The sequence below is a fragment of the Strix uralensis genome, chromosome 2, assembly GCF_047716275.1.
Source record: "Strix uralensis isolate ZFMK-TIS-50842 chromosome 2, bStrUra1, whole genome shotgun sequence".
NCBI lineage: Eukaryota > Metazoa > Chordata > Aves > Strigiformes > Strigidae > Strix > Strix uralensis.
Genome location: NC_133973.1, coordinates 129741689 through 129763712, shown reverse-complemented (window position 1 = coordinate 129763712; position 22024 = coordinate 129741689).

Here is a 22024-nt window from a genome sequence, read left to right as displayed (position 1 = left end):
ATTCCCCAGATGTGCCACATATCTGTAGGTTAATGGAGAGGCTGATATCAGACAGATCGCTTTTACTTGTTCATGTTAAGGCTTGGGAATTTTATACTGTCCTCAAACTATGACCCAAATTAAGTTAGCCATATGGCTTCCAATAAAGGTCAGTTTTAATAGTAATTAAATGGTGTTTCTTGTCAGATATGAAACATTTTGAAAATGTAACTATCCCTTAATATTGTTCTCTAAATTGAAATCTGTTACCTTTTCCTCATTAAGTAGAGATAATTCATAGCCACTGCCTTTGGCCAGCTGTTGCTTTAAATCAGCTTCATATTACTCAGAAAATTGTTGTGCTCAGTGATTTATCTGTAATTTTCTTCTACCTGCCATCATTGACAGATCAGTCTTTGCTTTTTTTACCTACTGTAGTCTTCTATTTTGAGGGAAAAGCAGTGTCTTTTGTTCAGCTACTGAAAAGTATTTGATTCTACATAACTGCAAGCAAGGAGAGTTTGGCAGGGTCTGAGTCCTAGTCTTAGCAGACTATAACTGTGCTGAATGTGTTTTTATTCATTATAGATCATGGGATTTATTATGCCAGGAAAGAGGCTCTGGCAGCATAGAACTGACTCTGCCTAACACTGAGAGTCCATCATGTTCACATATACATTTCCCACTAAACTGTGGCACTTTAAATAGTTAATCTTATTGACTAATATGGCTTAGGGAGTGCTCACTAGATAAGAGGCAGCAGATCAGAGAGGTGGTAACTCACAGCAGGAAATTAGTGGTGAACCAGAGATGTTCCTTGTCCATCCACAGGAGCTGGAATAACTCCCTAGCTTCCATCCTCTAATGGCCTGTTCCTAGCTCCTGGGAGAGCAAAGCTTGAAAATATAAAAATGCGCTTCATGTTTTATGAAAGACAAAGTAAATTGTTCTCAAATGTATTCTTTAAAGTATCATGAATGGAAATATTTTTTAACACTTGGGATTGACAATATTGCAATATAATACTGCTGTAGTGAGACAACATCCTGTGTTTAAAATTTTTATGAATTACATCAGATATAATTATTTTTGTTTAAGAAACGTCTGTTTCTATCACTGAGTTAATAATTCACACTGAAAGCTTTATTGGGTTTAATTATAGAAATACTCTGAGCATCCCAAACAACCTTTTCTTCCTTTAAGGTGTCAGAGCAAGCATTGAATCAAGGACTGATGTACACTTAGATGATGAGGAAAAACTGTGAATCTGAATCTCAGTCCACTCAGGAGTTCCATGGTTTGAATTTTTACACTGCAGATAAACTAAAACCATTTACATGTTTCATCTGAGCATCCATCCAACTGGCACAACTGTTATAGCTTGTCCTGGAAAGTGAAATTTTATGAGCACTGTTTTGCATTTGTGTATATGTTAATAGAAAGTAGGAAAAAACCCACATTTTTTACTTTAATAGCATATATATGAAAGTAATGAGTTGTTGTGAACCATTTTTTAGAAGTTTGCAGCATATGAATATTTTTTCCAGCTTCCAAATCTGGTTTTCCTCTCATAAGCAGTAAGCAATGCCAGCAGAATTTCACCACCATAAAAAGTGATAGGAAAATTATCTGGAACAAGGGAAAATTGCTGTTTGGAAATTGCCCTCTGTTTATGGACAGTTAACAGACCAAAAAGAGGCCAAACCAAGTACAGTTGCTGTGAATTATTGCACAGCCCCAGTCTCAGCAAAGTGTGTTGGGTGCCTTTGGAGACCTGAGCAGCAAGCCAGTGCCAGTATGCTTCCTTTATTAGAAAAATCCTACCCACACAGAAAAATAGAAAGTAATAGTTTAGTCATCAGCCAAAAATAATGAAACAGTCAGAGACTGAGACAATGGAATAAGGAAAAACAAGAATTCCTGTAGAAGAGAGAATAATGGTGTAACAGGGAAACCCCTCCCTCCCTCCTCCCAACAGGAGCCATGCTGGGTCCCAACAGTGACCCATCAATGCTAATGTTCAAATGAACTCGTTGTTTTAGTTTATAAGTGATAAAAATCCACTTTTAGGAAGCAGGAAAGCCTGGGTCCTGCCTTCATAGCTGCCATGAATTTCTTCATGCATCACGATGCTGTGCAATCAGAAGGCTTCTTTGGGAAACAACGCAGCACATCCTGGAGCACTGCAGAAATGCAGCAGGAAAAAATTTCTTTATTTCTAAAATTTCTTTATTTTCCCACCATCTGAGGCTGGCATGGGCAGGGGAAGGGGTCTGAAGTGTCTCAGAGAGCCTCAATTCCCAGCTATCTCTGTTGTGCTGGCAGCCCGCTGGCATTACTACACAGAGAGCCCCGGTTAAGGCAGGTCTTAGTGGCCCTGATCTGCACTGTCTACCAACAGGGCTTCCTCACAGCTGCAAAGACATTTAATTTTCTTCCTTATTTCCTGTACTGGTCTCAACGTGAGCACAAGGAATGGCTCAGGCCAACCCTGTACAGATTTCCTTATGGGACATGATCTGAGCCCTTTATTGAGTGTTTTTTTCGTAATTTCAGAAGTAATCTAAAAAGAAGACACTTGCTTCACTCTGTGCATTAAAAAAAGATGTATGGAAAAATTTTAACATCCAATGTTACACAGGAGAATGTGAAAAAAATCAATGTGAGAAACACTAGAAAAAGACCAATAAGAGACAGGTGCAAAATATTGGACAGCTTCTTCTTTTTTTCTTTTATTCAATTTACAGATGACAGTCTAGAAGGTACTGAATGGATGTAAAGACTTCAAAAGGAAGAAAAAGGGCTTCAGTGATGGGCAGGATTTTGCCTGAGGGATTCTTGATCATCCTTCAGAGATGACCAGGAACAGCTGGCCTCAGGCTGAGCATTTCTTGGGATCAGGTGCTTCTGGGCCTCTTTGCTTCATCTGTGAAAGCAGTATGTAAGTCTCTGGGTTTTGTGAAGTCCCATCATTATGAGAGGAGTGTGTCAACATGCAGGAGTGAGATGTGATATAATGACAAGAGAGTTTTATGGGTAAGAATTTTGAAGTGACGCACTTTTGAAATGACGCACTTAGTTATAAAAAGATTAGACAAGTGAATACATTTTTATAACTACAATGCAATGTTATTAAGATTTTTTTAAGCTTTTTCTAATCTGTCATTCACCCTGAAAATCCAGCTGTGCTCCGTATCCTGTTATTTGATACATGGCTTCAACATTAGTTATTTATTGACACCTATTTGCCATTGGTTGTATAACTAGAGGCTCTTACACTAGATATTTATTCATTGTAGTTTCAAAAGATGAATAAAGAAATGAAATATTAGTTCCATTTTCTTCTACGTAATTGAGTCTTTCATTAATTAATCCTTACAATTTACATATAATTTTTCATTAGGTTATTGCCATCTCTAAGATGAAAACTAGCATGAAGAGCTGCACTGATGTTCTCTGGTTTTGGGTAGTCATGAGTTTCTTGATAGGCAAAAATTAGAACTTATCTTAGTCTATTAATGTACTGCTTATTGGACCCCAAAATACAGAAATCTCATTGTACCAGGGAAGAAATTAATAGTACAAAAATACACTGATCAGTAACTAATGATTTTATGTTTCTAACCTTCAGATCTTACAAGCTACAAGCAAAAGATGGAAGAAGAAATGAAAGTCTTATGATCTGTGTAGATCTCCTAGACACAGGCAGCTCTGACACCAGACACCCTGGTGAGCTGGAGAAAAAAGATTCAGTCTCCACTTTATGTATAGTAATTTAAATACAGTAGCTCACTCAACAAGAGCAAAATGCTACTTCAAAATGACTGAGTGACCACAGCATACACCTCAAGTGTGAAGATGATGGAGAAGATACATGAACTAGAGATACCCATCTTCAAGTCCAGTCACTTCTCTACTTCAGGGTAATCCTAGAAAACCATTTCCCACCTAGCTGTAGATGCATCCTGTGTGGATTTTTGTTATGTCAACTTCTATTATCTCTGCAAAACTTGATGCTGAGAATCTCAATTTATGGCTGAGTCTTCATTCAAACATGTCTGCATATGCTGTAATAAAATATGTTATTCAACTGGTGACATGACCTCATAGGCAGTGGTTACTGCTCATATGTATGCATGTGACTATCTTTGTCCCTGGGATATCTAAATATTTCTGGTTTTTAGTTTACTCTGTTATCTTGTCTGGGAAACTCAAGAGCATGGGAATAAATATAAATATTTCAAGAGCAAGGAGACTCAGAGAAGGAGCAATATGGTAGGCATACCAGTTATTTCATGAAACTAGGGACACCCAAGTTATTTTTTGCACACTACCATAAAAAATGCAGTTTAAAACAGCAGACCTATTTTCCATCACAGACATGAAAAGACTAACAAGTTCACAGCATCTGAGAACACTGGCTTGTTCTGCTCTTCTGTAGTCCCGTTGTATAGCAGTATGTTGTTTCCATCATTTTATGGAAAATGCAAAATATTAATATTTTACTCCTTTCTGAAGAGCGTAAGTTAGAAGAACAAGCTTCCATCTTTTGGATGGCATTGTTCAGCCCAGAGAAGAGAGACTTTTTACCATGACCTGTAGTGACAGAACGAGAGGCCAATAGTTCTAAGCTGAAAGAGCGTAGATTTAGATTGGATATAAGGATGACATTTTTTATGAGGATTGTAAGACACTGAAACAGGTTGACCAGAAAACCTGGGTGGGGCTTTGAGCAACCTGATCTAGTGGAAGGTGTCCCTGACCATGGCATGGAGGATGGACTAGATGATTTTAAGGTCTCTTCTAACCCAAACCATTCTATGATTTTAATTGCCACGTCTAAAGAGGATCATACTGCATCAATTTCTACCAAAGAACTCCCCCATTAAGAAAGACAGTGTAAGTAAAGATCATTAAAGCCTGTATTTTCATGCACAAAGCTTAGGCACTGCATCATCCATAGCTCAGTACATTAGGTTTATAAAGGAATATGGCTTGATTTGCCAGGCCTCAGAGAAAGTATCCTCAACATCAAGAGTTATGGCTGTTGTACTGGAAGTGTGAATTTCTCTCTTCATAAGGCATGGGCACTGGAGAAAAGAAGTACATTTTATTTGACTAACGAAGTTGGAAGAACAAGAAAGCTTTAAAGACACAAGCTCTTCTTCAGACCTGAGCAAGAAGCAGGATATTTTGTATCAAACACAGGCTGAGAACAGTAGCTCTGAATTTATCTTTATTATGATAATCCTTGAGACAGTTAGGAAGAAACAGTTCTCTGATAATTTTGAAACAGAACATGGTGTTAGTAAATGGAGGTGTGATGAGGTTGTTGCTTCCTATGAGATACAGAGAGGGTCAGAGTGAGTAGAACTATTAATTTGACAGAAAAACCTTATCTTTGTATCCATAATTTTAACAGCCAGTTCCCACTGATTTTTGGAGATGGGAGAGCCATTTTTTAGGTCACCCTCAGGGCTCAGAACTGGGACATTATAGAAAGAAGAATGTTTTCCTCCTGCTAACAGGCTACTTCTGTCCTAAAGTGATGCTTCCATGACTTTGCACACCAAATGTTCAGTCAGCTACCGACATGTTTATGCTAGGGAGTGCAGCACTAATGCAATAATCAAGAGCAGTTATTCTACAAGGACTGTGAAGTGTTGTACATATCTATCCTTGAGAAATTGCTATGTGATCTTAAATAACTCAAGGGGATCAGGAGTTTTCTGTGAGGAGCTTCTGATATGGTAGCACTTTGACCTATCACTCTTGAAGCAGTTCTGTTCTCACGGTGATATTTTTTTTCTTAGTCACATGTCAGCACTTCTCTTTGGATTTTCCTGGAGGTCTCCCATCCCTGGGAAAAAAAAAAAAAAAAAAAGTCAGAATCATATGAATATACATAATGATTTTTGAAAAGTTAAGGTTGTTTCTTACTCATCTTTTTCTTACCTTCCTTCAAATCTGATATATATTCTTTGCTGCTTTGCTCCAGGTAACAATTTCTGAAGGAGGAATTTTCATTGTGTCAATAGGTTCTTGTTGCCTAGGAACATTTTTCAATTTGCCACTGTATAGGTATTTAGGTCACCAGTGAATTAATCTTTTTAAAAATATAGCTATGTAGTCAATCACCAATTCTGAACTATCCCATTGAGAATTGGCAGTACAGTACTTAGTTGCTCATGGATTGAAAAGTTAAATTGAATGTTCTGCTTGCAAAGAAATTCTATGAAAGAGGAAAGAAAATGGTGTTTGTTGGTTCATAATAAGAAAATATCTACACTTTGCAATAATAAACTCTGATGTTTTCTAACCTAGAATGAATTTACCAATGTTTTCTAAAGAACAGACGCTGCTCCCGTTAGGGTTTCAGCAAAACTCCCTTCACTTCAGAAAAGCAGCATAAGGTCTTATTAGAGGAAAGGGAATTCAGTTGTCTTTCTTTGAAACCTTCTTAAGATCAATGAAACTTTTCCATATTTCATGCTCAGATATATGAAAATAATGACCATCCTTCTGTAACGACAGTTAATCCTCATCATTCCTGAAACATATGAAAAGAACAGAAGAAAGAAAACTTGCTTTAATTAACAAGAAAGTTATTTCATATGTCAATACTGTATTTTGAGTATCTAGAATACAGGTCTTCTAATAAATCAGGGAAGTTTCATATCTTCTACTGATTGTTACCTCATTTTTAACACATCACTGGGAAATGTGATTTGTAATTGAGACTCATCTTGCCACCTCCCTGATAACTGAATCTGCTCTTTCCTGGAATACTCCAAAGGAAGACAAATAACATGTGATAAATGATAATTCAGAACATGCCTAAAGTCACTTATTTTCCCCTCCAAAGATGAGTTCTGCCTATTGTCATCACTATCTCATCACTGGGCCTCAGAGCACTCCAGGGATGCCCAGAATCAAATGTCATATTCCAGGCATGATTGTGATGAAATACATAGAAAGGGATATTAACTGCCTTGCTCTGTAGTGCATCTCTGTACATGCTAGTCAAATTAGCAAAGGGATTTGAATTATCCACAGACTAATTCAAAATGATCAGGGAGATAATAAAATCAGTGTAGTAGACACAGAACACTGTTAATTCCTCTTGCACTGAACTATTTTGTCCTTTCATTATTAAAGAAATAATGTAATACTGAATTTAGGAAAAGTTATGGACTGGATACTAGCTGGTGCTTGGCTCATTGGTGCCATATTTGATAATATCATGAGGGATCCTTCCCCATTTCACTGTTGCCATAATAACTATGTACATGGCACTAAGGGGAGAGATCCAAAAGATGTCATAGGTAAAGTGTTCAAAATAGGTCAAAGTTGGCATTCAGAAACACGAATGGATCATGCTACAGAAAGACATCTGTGGATGAATTGAAAATAATAGTACTTGTTAAGCCACATTCAAGGCACTGGAGCATTTTTGAATAATTTTTCCTGGCATTTTCATGAGGAACATTTTTAGGTGGGTTGGGTTATTTATGTATAAAGTTATGTTATGTTATGATTTATGCATTTTTCATCCCTTTTTTTTTTTCCCATTTCTTTTTTTGATGGAGGTGAGTGTCATGCTAGGTGATATGTCAGACCCTCAATCTGAAAAATACACAAATCAAGTGAAAGGCATGAGAAAGTGGTCCAATGGGGACTAAAATAATGGCTTGGTAGATCACATAAATAACTAAATCTTTAAGACACCTATAAATTTAGTATTTCTATACTTAAAGACATTCTGGTAAAAGATACTGTGACTGAAGGAGAAAGGAGAATTCTTTGCAGGATGTTCAGGAAATTTGTCAAGTTCTATCTGAATACAGCAACAGTAACTGGATGTTGACTTTTGAAATTTTATTTTTAACTAAGTGAAAAATATTAACAAGCTGGTATCACAGAGAGGTTGTCAATTGCTCCCCAGAGACACTTGTGCTCCGGTACTTCACGAGTAATCTTTGCAGATTTTGTGTCATTTGTTAAGCTCTTTGAGAAACTTCGACATGAGAAGGGTTATATACTCAGTGCTTGTTTAATTTTTTGCTAAAATAAACATGCAAACATTGAAAAGAGCTAGCCTTCTTAGGTGCAGAGGAGCGGAGAGGATTTCTTTATAAACACAATCTTCACTTGCATTTGTTTAACATTATTCCAAACTGTCCTGAAAACACATGAGTGCTGCATGTTCAAAGGCTTTCAGCACTTTTGAGTCAATGCAGACACTATGGGGGAAGATTTCCATAGCAACGAAATTAAAGAAAGAAAAATATGAAAAGTCAGTGTTGGATAAGTATATGAGGATATACATATACTGGGGGTGGGAGGGGTGTGGAGACTATGGGGTGTTATAAAGCAAGCAACTGAGCACTGATTGCTCATTTTTTCAAAGAGAAAAAAATCACCAACAACCCCCCACTGTCCATTCAATTGGATTTACATAAAAGATCCAGCTGATCATTCCACTCTGACTGAGATTCTTAATTCTAGGAAAATTAAGATCTTATTTATTTATTTATGACTTTCTTAAAGGACAATATTTCTTTACAGTACTATAGGCTTCCTATGTGAACAGTGACATAAAGTGATATAAGGTTCTTAATTGTCAAATTGTCAAAGATCTCAGAGAAAGCATGAACATATTGGGCACTCATTCAAGTGTTGTGTTGAGATGTCTTTATTGTTTATTAATCACCATTACATCACAGATAAATTATTTAAAATACAAGACAATTCTTACATTTTAGTATGTCTTGGATATAAGAATACAGAGGATTATACCAATAGCTGTAGAGATTATTATTGAGTAAGGCCCATAGCCAAGACAGCATGAAGACAGGTCTCTTGGCAGAAAAAAGAGTGAAAACCCAGGTTTTCCCAGATGCCGTTCCAGTTTCTAAAATTTGTACTTTTCATTGATGTTTAAGTTGCATTGTGAAAAACTGATGACTGTATTTGTTAATGAAATGGTGATGGGTATGAGACTGTGCTCTGGGTGAAAGGAGGATTTGGGGCCATCATAGGATGCTTAGGACAATCTTTGCTTTTGTGAAAAAACATGAAGCCTGTTAAAATTTTCTACTTTGTACTGTGATTTTAGCTGGATAACCTAAGCAAATGTTCTTCAGTCTGTGGATACGGATGCTGTGGAAAGGTCTTTAAACTTCTAACAGCTACAGTCATTAGAGAGGAATTTCTCTGGGCTAGGGAATGAGTGCATACTCCTGTAATTATGTTGCCACTAATTACAGCCAGATCTTACTCCCCCACCTTGATGAACAGACTGGATGCTGACTCAAACTCTCATTGCTGAAAGGATTATCAAGCACTGGAACAGGCTGCCCAGGGAAATGGTTGAGTCACCATCCCTGGAGGTACTTAAAACATGTGTAGACGTGTTGTTTAAGGACATGTCTTCCAAGGGCAAGTCCTACCTGACCAACTTAGTGCCCTTCTATGATGGAGTGACTACATCAGTGGACAACGGAAGAGATACAGATGCTATCTATTTGGGCTTCTTTAAAGACTTTGACATGGTTCCCCACAACATCCATCTCTCTAAATTGGTGAGATTTGGATTTGATGGGTGGACTGTTCGATGGATGAGGAGTTGGTTGAATGGTTGCTTCCAGAGAGTAGTGGTCAATTGCTCAATGTCCAGATGGAGATTATTGACGAGTGATATCTCTCAGGGGTCTGTATTGGGACCAGTACTGTTTAATATCTTCATTAATAACATCGACAATGGGATCACCCTCAGCAGGTTTGCACATGACACCAAGATGAGTGTTGTGGTTGACACACCTGAGGTATGGGATACCATCCAGAAGGACCTAGACAAGCTCAAGAAGTGGGCCTGTGTGAACCTCATGAGCTTCAACAAGGCCAAGTGAAAGTTTCTGGACTTGGGCTGGGGAAATCCCTGGTATCAATACAGGCTGGGGGATCAAGGGATTGAGAGCAGCCCTGCGGAGAAGAACTTGGGGGTACTGGTGGACTAAAAGCTGGATGTGAACCTGCAATGTGTGTTTGTAACCCAGAAAGCCAACCATATCCTGGGCTGCATCAAGAGAAGTGTGGCCAGCAGGTCAAGGCAGGGTATTCTGCCCCTCTGCTCTGCTGAGACCCCACATCTAGTGCTGTGTCCAGCACTGGAGTCCTCAGCACAGGAAAGACATGGACCTGTTGGAGCAGGTCCAGAGGAGGGCCACAAAAATAACCAGAGGGATGGAACAGCTCTCATATAAGAACAGGCTGAGAGAGTTTGGGTTGTTCACCCTGGGGAAGAGAAGGCTCCAGGTAGACGTTATTGCAACCTTTCAGTACTTAAGGAGGGTTTATAAGAAAGATGGGGACAGACATCTTAGCAGGTCCTGTTGTGATAGGACAAGGGGTAGTGGTTTTAAACTGAAAGAGGGTAGATTCAGACTAGAAGGAAGAAATTTTTTATGATGAGGGTGCTGAGACCTGGAACAGGTTGCCCAGAGAGGTGTGTCATGGTTTGAACCCAGCCAGCAGCCAAATACCAAGCAGCCACTCGTTAACCCTCCCCTTACCTGGGGGATGGGGGATACAATTGGAGGGGCAAAGGGAGACTTGTAGGTAGAGATAAAAACAGTTTAATAATTGTAATAAAATAAACCAATGAAAATAATAGAAAGTACAAATGGGTAATGCACAATGTGATTGCTCACCACCTGCTAATTGATACCCAGCTTGTTCCCAGCTAGCGATCCCAAAATACCAAGATCCTGCAATCACAATCCTGGAAGTGAGAGAGAACACCCCCTTTCCTGGCCACCCTTCCTTCATATACTGAGCATGGTGTTACATGATATGGAATCTTTCACTGGGTAATTTGGGTCTGGTGCTCTGGCCGCAATCCCTCCCTGTTTCTTGTACACCTCTGCACAGGCAGGACATGGGGAGTTGGGGATTCCTTGACCTCTCAGCAACAACTGAAAACATCAGTGTATTATCAGCATTCTTCTCATAGCAAATCCCCTACTGAATTCAAAACGCAGCACTATTCCGGCTCCTAAGATTAATAATTAACTCTATCCCAGCCAAAACCAGGACAGGTGGTAGAAGCCCCATCCCTGAAAACATTCAAGATCAGGTTGGATGGGGTTCTGAGCAACCTGATCTAGTTGAAGATGTCTCTGGTCATTGCACGGGGGTCAGACTAGATGACCTTTAAATGTCCCTTCCAATCCAAACCATTCTATGATTCCACAGTTTAGTGGTGGACTTAGTGTTAGTTTTATGGTTGGACTTGATGATCTTAAGGATCTTTTCCAACCTAATAATTGTATGATTTGATGATGCTATGAAGTGAGATATTTGCACTGTAAGTGACTTGCTTTCTGGGGAAAAAAGAGGAAACAAACGTGGTGGGAGGAAGAGCAAATAGATGGCCACAGGGAAAGGAGGACCTGGAAATGTCATGGGTGCCTCTGACACTTATAGAGAAAGGAATAGGGAGTATGGAAAACTTGTGGCTTGCAACAGAGAAAGGCATCCTACAGACCTCCTGGCAGGTTAGTAAAAATTAAGGGGAGTTGTGGAGAACCCCAGAAACAGGTGTGTGAGAGACGACTTGTAAAAACAGGGCTGAGAGAAACACAGACTGAGAAAAACAGTCTGAGAAAGAGATAAAAGTTAACAGGGCAAGTGGAGGCCCTCCGAGCTAAGGAATGTCTCAAACATTCACCAGTAATGAAACTATAGTCACGGGGTGGATAGTGTGGAGGTTGAAGCTGATCAGGCTCTCCAAATAACACAGGATGCAGCTGGAGGGGGGAGCCCTGTGGAGACAGGATGGTTCTGCTCTGGTGCACCTGGTAAAATTTCAAGGGCCATCTGTCTGGTGAACGACCTTTGCTTCATTATTCACGAAATGCATATTAAAGTTAACACCCTCAATATACTAACGAAGACTAACAAGATCATGCTAATTACATCATCCCATGAAACACCTTACCCGTCCCCATACATGGGATATATAGGTATGTGGGTTGACCTAGGGGATGGACCCAAGGAAAGTGTGTATAAATCGAGGGGGAGCAAAAGGGGGGTGGGGCCCAGAGAGTGAAGTGAAGCGAAGAAGATGGATGACTCCTTGAACCCTCACTGGTGGGATCGATGCAGGAACCCAGACTGGTGATATCTATTCCTCTATTCCCTCCATTTCCTTCCTTTCCTTTTTCCCCCTTTTCCTTCACTACCATCAAGAAATACAAGGCATACTGTATTGCTTGCCACAAATCGTTATATACTTAGCCAATTATCATGTATCCAATTAGTACATTGTGGGAAGTTAATAAATGTTTGGACTTTGAGACTTGTCTCACTGTTGTTTGCTCTGTTGGGGATTTATGGATCTAAGTCACTTGTCTCCCTCATCTGAGCGGGACATGACATTAGTGTAGTCAGCAGGATCCCCTTCGGTGTTGGAAAGTCTTAAGAGATACCGATTCTCTATCCGATAAATTTGGACAGGGAGAACTGAGAAGTGACCCCTCAGCTATATGCTGGGAGAGGGTCGGAGGGATACCAATTCTCTATTCAATAAACTCGGTCAGGGAGAACGCGGAAGTGATCTCTCAGCTATAAGCAGGAGAGGTTCGAGCAGTGGCAAGCCATGACTGGCTGGGAGATGTCGGTGCTTGACTGCTTCCCTATTTTTGACAAACTGAAGGAATATAAGGCTTTTCCTACTCCTCCAGTAATGGTCTGGGCCCACGATAATTGTCTTAATCCAGAAGCAGTGGCAAGCCATATCATTGTCCTTGTGAAGGTGCAAGGGTCACAGCTAGGCAAAGGAAAAGCTATAGTGTGCACTGTATTAGGGGCAGCACTGACTGCAGCCCAAAAAGATACACTTTAACAGAGAAGTAGAAGCGGGGATCCAGTATGTATTGAGACCCCAACCATAAATCATTTGAGCAAAATTCTGCAGAAGACTGTTTGTCTCCAATTAATGCATGACAAGCGTTTCGTTCAGCAGCAGCCTTCCCTGATGCTATTAGTTGCTAACCTTGATGAAATGATTCCCCTGATTCGAGGCTTGCTGGAGTCTTTGAAATTATATGCAGTACAACTACAAGATCGTTTGCGGGATGCATTAGCCCCACAATGAGTGAGATGAGCAGGGGGAGGATCCATGACAGGGAGAGATAGCTCAAGACTTAATAAATTACGGCTGGAGAATGGGCCTTACTGGGGGAACAGGTAAACCTAAGCCCTCATAAGCAGAATGGAACAGCAGGAAAATCTGTCTCCTCCCTCTCCAAGAGTCTTAAGGGCAAAGAGAAACCTATTGTGGGCTGAGGGAATTGGACAGGGGATTCCCTGAGAGTTAATGGACGGTATGCCTAATGCAGTTTTAGAAAAGGTCATTCGAGCCTGGAAAGACAAAAGGAGGATGCCCCCCCCCCCCCCCCCCCCAGATTGAGCAGACCTTTCAGGAGAAGAGAGGGACAGCACTGAAACCTAATGAAATGGTGGTAATTGCTTCTCAAACACCAACTGCCCCTGAAGAGGACTTGATTGATTTAGGGTCTGGAAACTGGACATGCCTTCCCCAGTAAGTGAGCCAGGGGATGGCTGGTGGGTCCACTTAAGGATGCTCACAGAAAATAGTAAAGGAGACTTGTTGATTACCTTTGCCCTTGGCTCCCTTAAAACTCCAGTTACATTTCTAGTAGATACAGGTGCTCAGATCTCAGTGCTCCAAGCTGATGTTGCCAAGCACAATGGCATAATTGCCAACAAAAACCAGATCTGGGTTGCAGATGTTTTTGGGGACTCTAAGCCACAGCTGACTGCTTGAGTGAAATGCTGATTACCTGGGAATGAAACTGCAACAGAGGTTATTATGATCCTGGGAAATTTCCCCACAAATATCCTGGGACTTGACCTGTTGAAGGGACAAGCCTGGGTGGGTTCGAAAGGAAGGGAATGGAAATTTGGGTTCCCAACTGCCTCTATAAGACTTTTACAGCGAGCGCCTGCACTTCCTCCTTCTAAAATTGTTAATATAAAACCTTATGCCTTACCATTAGGTGCCAGGGAGAGGATTGCTCTGGTAATAGCAGAGCTGCAGGAACAAGGGATAATCATTCCAACTCACTCACCCTATAATTCCCCAGTGTAGCCAGTCCATAAACCTAATGGAAAGTGGCAACTGACAATTGACTATCGGTGATTAAATGTCAATACAGGTCCTGTAACAGCTGCAGTACTTAACTTAGCTGAACTGATTGCAACCATACAGGAACAAGCCCACCAGATCTTATCAACTATTGATGTAAAAATATGTTCTTTATGGTCCCCATACAGAAGGCAGTCAGAGATCGCTTTGCCTTTACATGGGAAGGCGTGCAATTTACTTTTACGTGTCTCCCCCAGAGATATTGCCATTTGCCAACCATCGCTCATCATGCACTAGCGCAGGAGCTTGCTCAAATCCCTCCTAGGGAAGGGTCAGGGTATATCAATATATTGATGATGTTCTGATTGGTGGCTCTGATGCTGCTGCAGTGGGACAGACCCAGACAGAGATAATCACCCACCTAGAAAATTTAAGGCTCAAAATTCCAGATGAAAAGATACAACTCCCATACTCCGAGGTAAAGTTTCTGGGTATTTGGTGGAAGGGAGGAACAGTGTGTATTCCCCTTAAACTTTAACTACGCTGGAAGAGGTAAAGAGGCCTGGAAATAAGAAGAAGCTGCAACATGCTCTAGGCTTGCAGGTATTTTGGAGGAAACATATCCCTGATTTTTCTATCAGAGTTCATCCTTTATATGATTTGACACCCAAAAGGGCTATTTGGGACTGGACTCCTGTCCATGAAGAAGCCTTAAAGCTGTTAATCTTTGAGGCTGGAGTATATCAGGCTTTAGGGCCAATACATCCAACAGATCTATTCTAAATTGAGTGTGGTTTTGCAATTCATGGACTATCCCTACATATGTGGCAATGTGGACCGGAGGGTACAACCTGCCCTATAGGGTTTCATTCACACAGTTTCAAAGATGCAGAGAAGCGTTGCTCGATCTGAAAGAAGGGTCTTTTTGTGGTTAGCCTAGCTTTGCAGGAAGCTGAAAAAATCACACGGCAGCAACCAATCATTCTACGAGAACCCTTTAAGGTCTTGAAACCAGTGCTGGCCAGAACATGACACAGGTGATCAGACATAAACCCATACTTATGGAAGGATGGAAGAATGTAAGAAGATCCTGGGGTATACAACGATCTGTCCACAAGCAAGAAAGCTCCTGCCTGTGAGGGATGAAAATAAACCAGTCAAAAAATCATTGTTGCTGCACACTAGAAGTGTTTATATTTATACATGCCTCTTGCCATAGAGGTATTATTTGGAATAGTTAATTGTATTCAGCTAATACTTTCCTTGGCAGTTTTCCTTATTAGTTACCTACTTCTGTGTTACTCTTGCAGAAGCACAAACACTGCTCAATTTGGCTTTAAAATCTGCATCTGATATAGATGATCTGCAATAGACATGAGCTAGACATGTCTACAAAAGTCTTGATAAATGGTTACCCCCCCACCAAATCTGCCTCTCCCCGTAACTCACAAACCTAGCCACAAATCCTTGCCTTTTTTTCAGGCAAGTTGGCAAACAACAATATAGAAAAATACCAACTTACTACTTCTCCAATAGTAAGTGGTATCTGACTTTTTATCATCTTGGAACCAAAATGGCTATGCCTTCCTTCATATATCCTAATGCACTGTGCTGGCTTCACAAAGCCTACATAAGCATTTCTATGTCTCTTGTGCAAACTTGCAGACAGATGCACACATAGGTGCACTCTAAGCAGTATGCCTGGTTGTGCATCTGGTATGTTCTTGCCATGCCTGGACCAGTTCAAACTTATGAGTGACCTTTTCTGACCTGTTTTCTGCTGTGACTGCCACGTTCCTTATTAGTTGTCATGTATAATTTTACAACCAGTTAGGCACACTGCACATTGATTGCCTTTGCCCCATGGAATTTATCCTTAATTTCCAAATAGCTTTATTTTCTATAAGCATATGTTGAAAAGAGTGGGATGGAAGATGGCATATAATCCTTCCAGCAGCCAAATGATATTCTACTAGTTCTGCCTTGGAAGACAGAAGCCTGTAGATTTTTATGTCAGCTACAGTATTGTGCTTTTGAGAGGATAAAGAATTCACATTTGATCTTTGCTTTTACGTCTGCTTAGCTGGACTATCTTTTTCATCTTTTGCAAACTTTCTTATTACTTTTCCACTTCTGGATCCAGATGTTCACAATCTCTTTCCTTCCAGTACATGTCAATGTGCATGACATCTTCATCTATAACTCTTCATCACTGCTCACTCCTATATATTTGCATTGCTCACAGCTGAAGCTTCCAGGTTTCTGATGTCTCTATATCCTACCCTGTTTCCTTCCTGGTCTCTGAACTCAGTGATTCCCTTCCTCCTCTTTTCAGACAGTCACACTCATTTTTAATAACTTCCACATAATAGGCTCAATTCAAACAGTCCATCATGTAACTCTTTCTATACCTGACATTCACATTGAGAGAGATTCTCACTAGTGATAGCACAGATGACCTTCTTTTAATTTTCCTAGATCTAGCTAAAATCTCTTAAGTTTTGGTTAAGAATTCTGTGAAGTTCTTATTTTATCTGAACTGATTTAACTTCCTTTTGCCTTTAGAGATCATAAATATAAAAATTCAGTCTGTTTCCCTGCTGCTTCCCAACGAATTCTGAAAATAGAACAAACATTATTAAAGGAATAGTGGATAACACGTGTCAGTCATGAGGTAATTGTACAGTTTGTTGACTGATTGTAGAAAACACTGAAGTCCAGGGAAAATTACAGATTCTAACATCTTCTACCCTATTTAAAATCGTGTTAAACTTCCAATTGTCCCAGTAAAATTAAGATCATATTCCTTATCAAGAGAAAGCAATATGCTGAATTAACTTGCAAAATATAAATTGTAAGGAAAAAGCAGCTAGCAAGATCTTACTTCAACAAAGTTACTAGGATGAATTATTAAAACCTGTCCTAAAAAGTCATTCAACCAGGGAAAGTGAAGTGTCTAATGAGTCGTGATTTTTAATCATTTAAACAAAATTATATTGGTTTCCTCAGAATAATTTCTTAAATGTGATGCCGTAGTTAAAGACATGAGTAGCTTATTTTAACTTGTATCTTCCTCTGGCGAGTATCTGTTTTTGTGTTGAGGGTGACTTGTCAGGCTGGCTATATGTATGCTAATAATGCATTTGAGAAAAACTTAAGGCACAGTGTTGATAAACAGATTTCAAAACTGATGGCACAGTGGGATTATTTGGAAGCCCTCTGACATCTGTATTTACACTCACAAGTGTGGTCTGGTATTTTCTGCTTGTTTCCAGAGTTCAGTCTGCAGAAGCTGGGAAAGCGTTTGGGGTTTTGGCATGAAGGCATGTGCAACATGTAACTATGTCACCATGCAAAGCAGTAACTTAACTAGCCCTTCCTACACAATCTTGTGGAAGCAGAAGGCTGGGATTACAGGTGAACAAAACCAGAGAAAACTGAAACAAGAGCTGTCACTTGGTTTCCCTACCTTTACACACCGCTGCTATGTTTAGTGGGACGATGAAGATAAGAAGCCTTCACCACACCAATCGAGGAATATCTCTGCCAAAGGCACCAGTCATACTTGCTTAGAACTGGTTTAAGTGCAGGGAGGAACAGATTGTTATACTTTCCTTGCACATACATTGGATTAAGCTTGGTATTATTGGCTATACTATATAACAGCTATCAATGATTAGCTGTTACAAAACTGCAGTACTTCACCATGCTACTGTGAAGATTTGTTTTGCCTTGCAGATGGAAAGAGGATCTCCCATGATTTCTTACAAAGTATGTGCTGCTATGTGACTTGTACAATACTGAAGCCTTACAACACATACTTGGCTTAAGCTGTAGTTAAATGAAATTTTAATACTGCTTCTTTTGCTTTAAAGAGCATTCAGATTTAAAACAAGTGAGGAGGAAATAGCCAAACAATCTTAACCTATCTCTCCAGAAATAATAATTTAATTTAGTGCCTGAATAGCAGTTTCCCTTCAGAAAAAAAAAGAAAAAGACTTAGGAATTTTGGCTGAAGAGAACCTAGAAAGCCAAAAACCCCCAAATAACATAACAGTGTAATTCAGACGAAACTCACCTTCCAAGTCTGTACATGGAAGTCTCCAGCAAGAAGAGATCTTCTCCAGTTCTTCAGTTCTGAGTGATTCCTACTAGACAAGACTTCAAAAGTATCAAGTCCTCTGGTAAATTTTCAGTACAGGTCTTGCCAGTCAAAACTCCCATTGATACACCATGGGCTTCATCCACATCCTTTCCAACGCTGTGGTAAGCTCCTTGTTGTGTGAATATCACCCCCAGATTTTGTAACAAATATTTCTTTACATGAGAACTTGTACATTTAAAGACAAACAATTTATGCTCAAAAATTACTTGTGTGAATCCCAGACCTGACACAGTTCCAGCAAGGCAGTCTCAACAAAATCAGCATTGCCTATTTCACAATTTCATTGTAAACTTTTTGTGGTTGTAACCCTGTTATTTCTTGAGAATTTTGATTTTCTGTTTTCATGTGCTTTCTTACAGAATCACATAATGGGATTTAGGTTGGAAGGCACCTCCTGAGATGATCTAGTCTAACGCCTGTGCTGAAAGCCAGGGTCCTGTGGAGCAGTTAGTTCAGGGCTGTGTCTAGTCAGATTACGAATATCTCCAAGGATGGAAACTCCATAGCCTCTCTGGGCAATCTCTTCCATTGCATTACTATCCTCACAGGAAAAAAAAAAAAAAAGTGTTTTTTTAAGCTTAAATAGAATTTTCTGTATTTTAATTTGTGCCATTGCCTCTTGTCCTGTCCAGGGCACCACCAAGAAGAGATCATCTCCACCTTCCCTACTCCCCCCATCAGGTTTTTCTACACATTAATAAGATAGATCCCCCTGACTCATCTCTTCTCCAGGCTAAACAGTCCCAGCTCTTTCATTCCTCCCATATATGACAGATCCTCCAAGCCTTGAATCACTTTCATGGTCCTTTGCCACTCCAGAATATCTGTGTCTCTCTTGTACCGGGAAGCCCAGCACTGGACACAGTGCTCCAGACGTGTCTCACCAGTGCTGAGTAGAAAGGAAGGATCACCTCCCCTATGCAGGAATCCAAACCAAAATATTTCCACCCCACAGGCAAATACAATGTCTCTCAGATCGATATCTCATGAACTCTTAGCTAATCTCACAGTTTTGTAGCCTGGTTTATGATTTAAGAACTGTACTGGCAGAGTATTTCTTATGGACAGCTGTGAGGTATTCTGCAATCTCATTATATGCTTTCTGATCAGTGTCCATCTTTTACTGGCATGCAAAATATTTTGCCAGTATAACCAAAAGGAATTCCTCTGTATTCCTCTGTGTTGAATTAAAATTCTGTTCATTTTAAATAGAGTTTAAAAGAGCAGATAATGTAACAGAAACAACAACTATAGCAAATGCTGTCTCTCATCTTGACAGTATTTCTTTATCTTATTTTTTACTTTTGTTTTTCCTTTTACTGTTTTTTTTCTTTTTGTTTCTCCTTTTACTTTGTTTCTCTGCTTTACATTTGTTTCTCTTTATTTTACTTCCCACCCACCATTTTAATTCAATGCTCTGCCTGCTGCTCCTTGTGCTGAGCAATTTTGAATGCACTCCTCTGCTGCTTTGACAGAGCTCAAATGCAGCAGGGGAACCTATTGACTTCTCAACATTGTTCTGACTAACTTATTAAAAATATTTCAAAAGTCTGGGTTTTGTTTGCAGACAAGATGATGATTGTCCACAGACGCCATAGAAATACATAAGAAGGAAGCAAGCTCAGCTAGCCAGAGAATTTCACTTTTTGTGGGTGTGTAAGGGCTCCATTGCTAGCCCAACACACACTGTCTTCACTTCCAAAGCTCACGATCCTCTTCATCTGCCCCTATGCAGGGGGACTTCTAAGTCTTTAAGGTCCCTTCTAGCTCAAACTGTTCTATGATTCCATGATTCACTAGACATAGATGTTGGTGAGAAGTCAAAGACATTTAGACCGTTATTCCTAATATTCATTCTACCCCTGAAAACAGCAGTCTAGTTGAAGAATGGGGTATAAATGACTTGGTGTAATGAGTGGATTTTAATCCTAGCACTTTTCCTTCAGGTTTTACATTGTGCCACAGGATGGTATTTATTGCATATCTTCAAAGAGAGAGAGATGCACAAGGAATGTTTCGACCCTCTGAATGCTGCTTTTTTTTTGTATCACCATCTCTATCAGTGCTGGCTTTCCGAAATAATTCCTGAAATGGTTCGTTTATTGGTGCCCTGAGTAGGGTAAGGCACAGATGTGTGGAGATGGCAAAGGACAGACTTTTTGTTTCTCAGACTTCTCTGATTCCCAAAGTCTGCTTGATGAATGGTTTATTGAAAAGGGGCATTTTGGTGAATCACTGAGTCTGGGGATCATTGTTGATTTCTATCTTAAATGGAAACAGACTGTATATTTTGACAATATTAAAAGAAGAGGGAAAATGTCTATGTTTTGATCAATATGGAAAGTATTGAGATATACTTTAAGTATATAATATTACAATAATACAATATTCATGTTGCAGGCCACAGGCACAACAGAGTCTCTTGAGAACTGTCATCTCATCCCTTTTCTAACCTAGAAGGGAAATTATGTTATAAACAAAAGGTGAGGAAGAGGAAGAATTTATCACGGTTTTCCAGATGAAGAAGAAATGCAGAGAGGGATTATGGGATGTCATCCATCCATAACCACAGGTGTGCTCAGAGGTGTTCAGAGACCTTTTGAAAATGTGGCTTCTTGGGAAGTGGGATCCTGTAAAACTTCCATCACTCATCACACGAGCTGAAATACTTGCAAAGTTTAGGTACAGACAACTGTAGCTACACAAAAAGTCTGAGGGTACCAGGACTGGCATGGCTGCTTCCTTTTTTGGGTACCAGATTTTGTTTGGTTTGGGTGAAGAAGAGAGAATGAGGTGGAACTGGAGGGGAAAAATATTTTCTGTAGACAACAGACTGAGCTTGGTGATTGCCCACTATTTTAACCCACTCTTTGTGGATCTTCCATAACTCAAATTTCCTAAATAGGTAAAAAAATAACTAAATAAGTAAAAGAATAACTAAATAACTTCCTTGTCTTCCTGCAATCCAGAAGGTGATCCTCCAGAGGATGGGTGCAAGTAGCTCCCCATGTCCCCTGGGTATGGCTGTGGCACCAGGTGCCTGTGCAGGGACCACGGTGGGCAAAGCCCAAAGGATGATGGAGCAGGGTTAGTTAATGATAAGCATCAACCACCCAGGCTCATGACAGGCTAGTTAAACCCTACTATCTGCATGCAGAGACAAATGTGCAGAGACAGCACTGCACATTACCTCTAATCATTTTGGTTTTGAATCTCTTAAACATGCAAGAAATTAACCTGCTGGGTTATATATTATAAGGTATTATAGTCCATAAATCTGCAATAATGGTTTTTACACACATATGTCTAGTGCAGTGCTTTTACATTAAGCACATAAAGAATATTCACACTAAACCCCATTTTTTTAGAAAGCAAGCAGTTCAAGTACCAGTTAAACAGTCACAGATATAGAACTAGATGAAGCAACTTCTATTCTTAGACCCTATCATGAGAGCAATATGCAATCATATTTTACTGGATAAAATGTTTGAAGTATTTACAGTGTTTTAATATGATGTATGTCCTAACAAGTGTAATTATTTTTCAGCACTTTATTTAGGTTTTTAATTTTTTTTTATTTTCTGTGAAAAAATAACCAAAATAAAATAGTAACTATTATTATACTGCAGGATCTTTGCCACTGGGGATTAGTTAGAGAATAAATTAGTTTAAATTACAGGATTTTGGGAGAAGAGTCTGTTATGGAT